Genomic DNA, 7263 nt, shown 5'->3' with positions numbered 1-7263 from the left:
CTAAATGGAAAAAACAAACAGAGCCCTGAAGCAAATAGAACAAGAATTAAATATCAGGCCCCTGTGTGGAGCGATGGGCTACCTGATGCTGGCAGTGGATTGGCTGGAAAATTAACACTCTGCAGGACACAGGGAATATAAATTCCTTCAGAGTCCGGCCACACCTCCCTATAGCCTGGAGGAGACTCACAAGGAAGGTGGATGTAGCAGAGCTGGGAAAGTTACATAAGAAAGCTCACCAAGCTGGCCAGGAACAGGACAGTGCCCGCAGTGGGTAAGACGGTGTATACTAGCCGCACGGGTCACTGGCATGACATCTGCTATCTGTATGACTTCCGAATCGCTAGAGGTCTGACCTCGCATTAATCCTGAGAGCTTGAGATCTGAAGAGCAACTTGTGAATTGAGCAATGGTGGCGCTCAGCTATCTCCAATGGTCCAATTAGAATGAATGTAGCTCCAGCGCATATAATCAACCATTGTTCCATTCACATGAGGCTCTTTAGGGTCCTGGTTCTCGGGATCTGTGGGGGCCCCAGAGGTCAGATTCTCAGTGATCAGGGAAGTTATAGATAAGGGACTTCCAAACTTGACATAAACCCTTTAAGAGAAACCTCCACGAAAAGTAAGAAATAGCTTGTGATTGACTACATATGTACAGTATATTCACCAATAGAATGATGCCGCCTTCTCAAGATTCTGCCTGTTGCTACAACATTTCTTTAAGGGGCTGTCCATAAAATAAATCCCTGCTCATATTCTCTATTAGGAAAATTTGTTAACACACTAATTCAATTCTTTAAATTAAATTCTGTCACGGCATACACAGGTAGGATGATTAATGAAATTATCAAACAAATGCAAATGAAAGACAATTACAAATACAACAATCAGAATGAATTAAAACATATACTACTAATACTACTACTAATAATAATAATTATAATAATGAGCTTTTTTGGAAAAAGGCTCAAGTTCCTTATTGACTTCCATTATATTTGGTACACGAAATAAGCCCATGAGGCCATCCAAGCATCCAACTGCTTTTTACAAGTAGCGAGCATCCGATCAAGGTAGTGCTCACTCATCACTAGTGAGGGGAGATAGAATCATTTTATGGCTGGCAGCAATCTTGTGTCCATGCTGCGGATTTTTCCGCGGCGGATTTGCCGCGGATTTTGATCCGGAAAAATCTGCAGCATGTCAATTATTGTTGCGGATTTTGGTGCGGATTTTGGGTATAGAATGGGGAAAAAAAAAAAATCTGCATCAAAATCCGCGGCAAATTCGCGGTAAATCCGCGGCAAAAATAAGGTGCGGATTTGCCGCGAAAGTCGCGGATTTTCATGCAGAAAAATCCGCAGGTACATTCTACCGTGGACACATAGCCTAAGTGTATGGGGCTCCTAAGGCTGTGTTCGCAATTAGTTTTTGTAGTAGAAAATCTCCAAAAACCATGAGGATTTTAAATAAAAGTTTTGATTGGAGGGTTGGAGAGTTTCTTCTTCAAAAACTTTGCAAAAAAACCATAAGTGTAAACATCACCAAAAGGTATGTTTTCACAATGAGGATATTGAAGCTCCAAAACTCATACAAAAAAGGTGCTTCCGATACACTTTGAATACTCTTCCTCTTAATTATGAATGAAAAAATAACTTCGCTATTTAGGCAATGAGTGTTTTGACCATTTTTCCTCATAGGGTTTTGAACACCTCACCATGGAATAAAAGAAATTACACTCCTAGTGAAATGTGCTCTAAACTTGGCACTGACAAGTGGAAAAACTGCTAAATATTCACATGATGCAGTTGAGGTTTGGTTAGAACTGAATAGTTGTTTTGTTGCTATTATATACCTCCCAACTTTTGAAGAAAGGAAAGAGGGACAAACTATGCGGCGCGCGCGGTGGCAAATTTTGACCACGCCCCTAAACACACCCCTAGCCACACCCATTTGGCAGTCAGGGTCATTCAGCAGATGCCCCGGACTGTTCGTGTATAATCATAGCAGCCAGAATGTTCTTATATTTCTATGTGTCACTATATGACATGTTGCTTATTTGTGCCTATAAGGCCGTGTTCACACGCTGCATAAATCCGGTGTTTTTTGTGTCTGCCGCTGTCTGCACCAAACTACACAATAACAATCTTCTCTGGTTTTTCCATTTCTGCTGCATTTTTTCAGCCTTTTCTCCATTGATTAAAGAAAAGCCCGGACGCCTGCCCTGAAGGGGCTCAAGGGAGGGCAACATGACTGAGGAGGGATGCTAGGCCTGAGGGTTAGCAAGGGGTTAAGGTGTAGGGCAGTTTTGTGCGGGAAAAGTGGGAGGTGGAGTTATAAGTGCGGTGGGGCCATGTAATTGGCCAAGGGGTTGTTAGTTGTAGGATAGTATATATAGGGCTGTAGTATGAGGTGGGAGGTTCATTCACTACCTGAAGACGTCCGGAATTGTAGCTGACTCACTTGGATCCCGAAGATTGAGGGCCTCGTGGTACAGACCAAGAGGAGGGTGGAGGAGCAGCTGCAGCGATGATGGTCCGGCGACGTCGGTGGCGCTGAAGATGGTACCCCCCGCCTCCGAAGCGGCAGCGCAGATCGCGGCTTTCTTAGCGCCGAAGCCTGGAGACGACACCGAGGAGAGGGCGGCGGAGCCCCAGCGGAAGACCCACGGCAGCGGTGGCGGACCCAGGAGACGGGACAACGCGGGGCCCAGGCCGGAAGCTAGGCCGCGGGCATCAAGGCAGCGGGGCGGTGAGTGACGTGGCCGGCCTCCCCTCCATTTCCGGTTCGCGGGTCGCAGTGGGGTGTCGCGGCTGCGTGATCCGCCGCGCTCACCTGCCCCGCCGCGCTCACCTGCCCCGCCGCGCCCACCTGACCCGGCGCGGTCATGTGGGTCAGCGCGGTCACCTGGGCAGGCGGCGGCACCTGGGCTGGCGGCGTGGTCACGCGGGCTACGGCGCGTTCACGTGTGGACCTGGGAGAGAGGACATCGCGGAGACTGTATCGGGACGGCGGCAGGGGGGCGGTGACCGATGTGACCGGCCTCCCTTCCACTTCCGGGTCGCGGCGCGCACTGGTGACGCGGGCGTCGCGGCCGCGTGACCCGGCGCGGTCACGTGGTCTGGCGACGCGGTCACGTGATTCGGCGCCGGGGTCAGCTGACCCGGGAGTGTCATCGCTGAACCCTGCAGGGATCGTCGGCTGGAGAGCAATAGGTGGCCGAGGATTTCGCTGACCAGACGGCAGTCCAGCAGCGGTGCGGGCAGTGGTGAGTGACATCACTGGCCCTTGCGGGTTCATGTTGATACGGCGCAGGGGTCAGTGTGACAACATGGGCGGCGCGGCCACGTCACCCAGGGCGCGGTGCGTGGTCTGGCGGCGTGAGCACCTGCCCCTGGCATCATGGTTCTCTGAATCCGCACAGGGTTCATCGAGCAGCGGCGGCATGTCAGTGCTGAGCCAGAGCTACACCTTGACAGAGCGTGGCGGGCTGGGGGTGCCGAGTTAGGGTGGGCCCCTGAGACCTTGAAGCTGGGTTCGGCGGGGACCCAGGAGCGGTTGGATCCCTGCATGGAGGCAGTCTACGTATGCGCGGCCGGAGCCCCCCCCCCTTCCCGTTTACGGCTCTGGGTCAGTGACCATCTCCTGAGGCGTCCCCCGGGTTGGGCAGCAGGTTCATCTCGCTGGCTGTTGCTGGCGAGGTCCCAGTCGCCTGTTTTCTGCCCAGGAGGAGGACAGCCTGCGTCGGTCGGGGAGGATACCAACGGTGCTCGACGCGGAGGACACGTGACGGCTGTTCCAGGGGCTACCCCGGAGTCAGCCTGGTAAGCTTAAGGTTCACTTGCACCTCTTATTTAGGTTTTGGCCATTTGTTGGTGGTGGGGGTTTTAAATACTTCTGGTTGTTGGCTGGTGTTAAGTCGTATGTTTCTGGGCGTTGCGGGGTTTTAATAACGGACGTGATTGGTACAGGGTGGACGGTTATGAGGCGGTACTATGGTGAGGTTCAGGGTGGTTTGTGGGGTCGCGATGATTAGCCGCACCTCTGGGGGTTTCATGGTCCAGTAGCAGGTGTTGGGGGGGGCCTTTTGGCGGATGGGTCTGCACTCACGATTGGATCATTAAGGACCGTGGTGTTGTTCCCTGAGAGTGTGGCTGTGGGTATCCATTTTGGTTAGGTGTCTCAGAACAGGGGCTGAGTGTTTGTGCGGGGTTTTGTTGGTTGTTGATTGGTGGTGATGGTGGGTACAGGGAGGTTGCTTGTCATCAGTCGATGGAAAGGGGGTGTGTTGTCTGGTGTATTGTCTGCCGACATGCCCTTGGTTTCCCCCTCTTTCGCTGAGGCAGCAGATCTCTTCATTGTTCACTGGGGTTGTTCCTACGCAGGAATGCTACTGGTTTAGGCATTATCTACTTGCATGTTGTATTTGAGCTTATTTAGTGCAGGAGGCCATGTCCGGGGAGTCGTTGCCTGTGTCTATGGCAGATTATTGGAGCTGTGGGTGGTATAAGGGGTAGTAGGGACCTTCCATGGCTGAACTGGATATTCTCGGCCATGTTTTGCTGGTTGCCGCTACTGTTAAGTGCCCACCGGGGGGTTGGTTGGGGCACATAAGTATCGAGTACAGGGTTTTGGTTGTAGGTTTACCACCCCATTGGTTCTGGTTATTGTCTGGGTTCGGGCTGGTGGAAGATGGGTGGTATCAGTAAGGGGCCCGTGATTTATTTGGGTCCAGGGGCCAGGGTGCTCCTTGGTTGAGGTGTTTGTAGACACAGTGGGGTGTTTGGTTTTTATATTGCCAGTTCCTTGGCGAAAATGTTGACGGTTGCTAATTGGCTTTTGGTGGATAGTGGGCTGCTTGTCGGGGGGCCCGTGTTATAAGCGCGAGTAAGGTGCTTGGTGGCCTAACTGCATTTGACGGCATATTCGCCGTTGCTTCTGGGGACGGTTATCAGATGCACTTTCTGGGTCTGCGTGGGAGAGACCTTCTCACTGGCTGGTACGCGGGCAAGTACGGTGATTCTACCTGTCGTTTACCAGGGTATCAGGTGGTGGATTTGATAGGGTTTTGTTTTGTTTCCATCCTTGGAATACACAGGCACCGTGGCTGCAAGAGGTTTCTTACGTGAGATTTAGGTTTATGATTACTACGGGCTGGGGCTTCAGGCTACTTGCTGATCTCGATGCCCAGGTTTGGGCTGGACTAGGCTAAACTTGTGGTCAGGCATATTTTGCCCGGTTGGATTTGTTTCCCATCGCGCAGCCCCGGCAGATTGGGGTCGGGGTGCGCGAAGTATGGGTGACGAATGTTAGGGGGATTTTGCGGGTTGATCAGTGCGTCTGGGATTACTGGTGGTGTGGTGGGTTTTACTTATCGGTTGGGAGGCCTGATTTGTAGGTGGCCATTTCCGACGGTTCACTGGGCGGGTATCTGGCGCCCGTAGGAGTGACGTTTTGTATTGCTTTAGGGGGACCATTTTCATTCAAGGGCAGTCGCCACATAATTGTGATTCAGTTTGGGTGCCGGTGGGTTTGAGGCAGTGGTTTTCTGTGCTGGATGTCAGGAGCCCACATTGTATAGCCGCTAAACGGTATTGGAGTGGTTATTGTGGTTTGGTTAAGCAAGCAGGGACTAGGGCTTCATGCGTCAGTTGGCGGGGTCGCGGCAGGTTATGACACAAAAGATCCCGGGATTGAAGGCTTGTTGCTTGGGGTTTAGGGTTTTTGAAGTCGGCGGTGGGTCGGGCGCCATTTTGGCGCACTCAGTGGATAATTTGCTGGGGGCTCCCCCCGGAGGGCGTTTTCAGTTCTGGCGATGGACAAGTATTTTGTTTGGTTGCCGTAATGTGATTGCGGTTAGCAACTAAGGCTTGTGGCACGAATAGGGCCTGGCGTTGGTTATGGTAGTCTAAGGCTTAGTTGTGTTGGTGCCGGGTACTGGGATATGCAGGGTCAGGCTAAAGTGTGGTTAACGGTGTCCCCAGTTCTTGAATAGCAGGGTGGGCCTTTAGACCCTTTTGGTATCCCGGGTTGGGTGTTGGTCGCCTTCATGTGGTGGGCATGTATTTAACGGGCCTTTTACCGGGGTGGTCATAGTGAGGATTTTTGTGTCACATTTATTTGATAAGGGTGGCGTGTGCTTCTTTGTGGTTCTGAAATGCGCTAACGGTCTTCCATGGTTGTGGTTCACATGCTTTGGGTACTTTGGGATGAGCCTTATTGTCTTCCTGCGGTTTGGGAGCATTCCCAGGTAGGTAGGCGTTTTAGTGGCGGTATTGAAAAGACTTCGTGTTCGTTTGGTAAAAGGGGCAGTGGCGGTGGCTACTTGTTCCAGGCTTCCCGTAAGGGATACGATTGGTTGTGATTATGCGGTTGGCCGCGGAGGTACGCCAGACCTACACGTTGTACGTGCGGTCGAGCAGGGCATGGCAGTGGGGGGTTTGCTTCCTTTATCTTAGGTTTGGCGAATGGCAACAGTATGGGGGTCTTTTCAGACCTAGGATTGTTGAGTGGTTTGTTTTTGATGTTGCCAGGGTGGCCATGATCATTAGTGGATTGGTTTGGTTATGGTCATATAGTGAGCTATATTAGGACTGGTGTTACTAATTTGGGAGGAGGGACCCCCGGATGACTTGACAAGGCACTTGTGTGGCAGTGACTTGGGCGTTGGGAGGTCCCTGGTCTTGTTCCGTTCCTCAGGCGTGCCGGCTTTAGGCCTCTTGTATGCCGCCAAGGTGTTTGTGCTCGTGTGTTCGGTTGCAATGGATCACTTGTTTGGAGGCTTGCCGGGTTTGTCGCCATGGCATGTTGTCAGGGAAATGCCGGCGAGCTAGGAAACATGGCGTGTGCTCTTTGTTATCATTAGGCAGGTTGGCTTGGTTGAATTATTAGTTGGGGTGCTTTTTGAGGTGCCTGCAGTGTTGCTGTCTCAACGAGGCTGAGTGCGCGTCCCATTCTTTCGGGGTCGGGTCGGCGACTCAGGCTGCTCGCTGGTGACTGGTCGCGCAGGCTGGGTGAAGGATCGGACCCTGGGTGCCAACTGGGTACAGGTACATATTTGGTCGGTTCTTTTGCAAAGATGGTTCGGGGCAGGGGAGTTTCAGTCTCTGGTGAATTGGGCGGTCTAATGGTGTTCGGTTTAGTTCCATTGGTATTGGAATTAAGGCATTGGTTAATGGAGCCGTGGTCACGGCCCTGGTTGGTCTTTGGTGGTGGGACTCGTACGTACAAGGTGTCATACGTGCTCGCTGTGGCGTAAAGGAGG

This window comes from Anomaloglossus baeobatrachus, chromosome 4 (assembly GCF_048569485.1).
Source record: "Anomaloglossus baeobatrachus isolate aAnoBae1 chromosome 4, aAnoBae1.hap1, whole genome shotgun sequence".
Taxonomy (NCBI): Eukaryota; Metazoa; Chordata; class Amphibia; order Anura; family Aromobatidae; genus Anomaloglossus; species Anomaloglossus baeobatrachus.
This window is presented reverse-complemented; position numbering follows the sequence as displayed.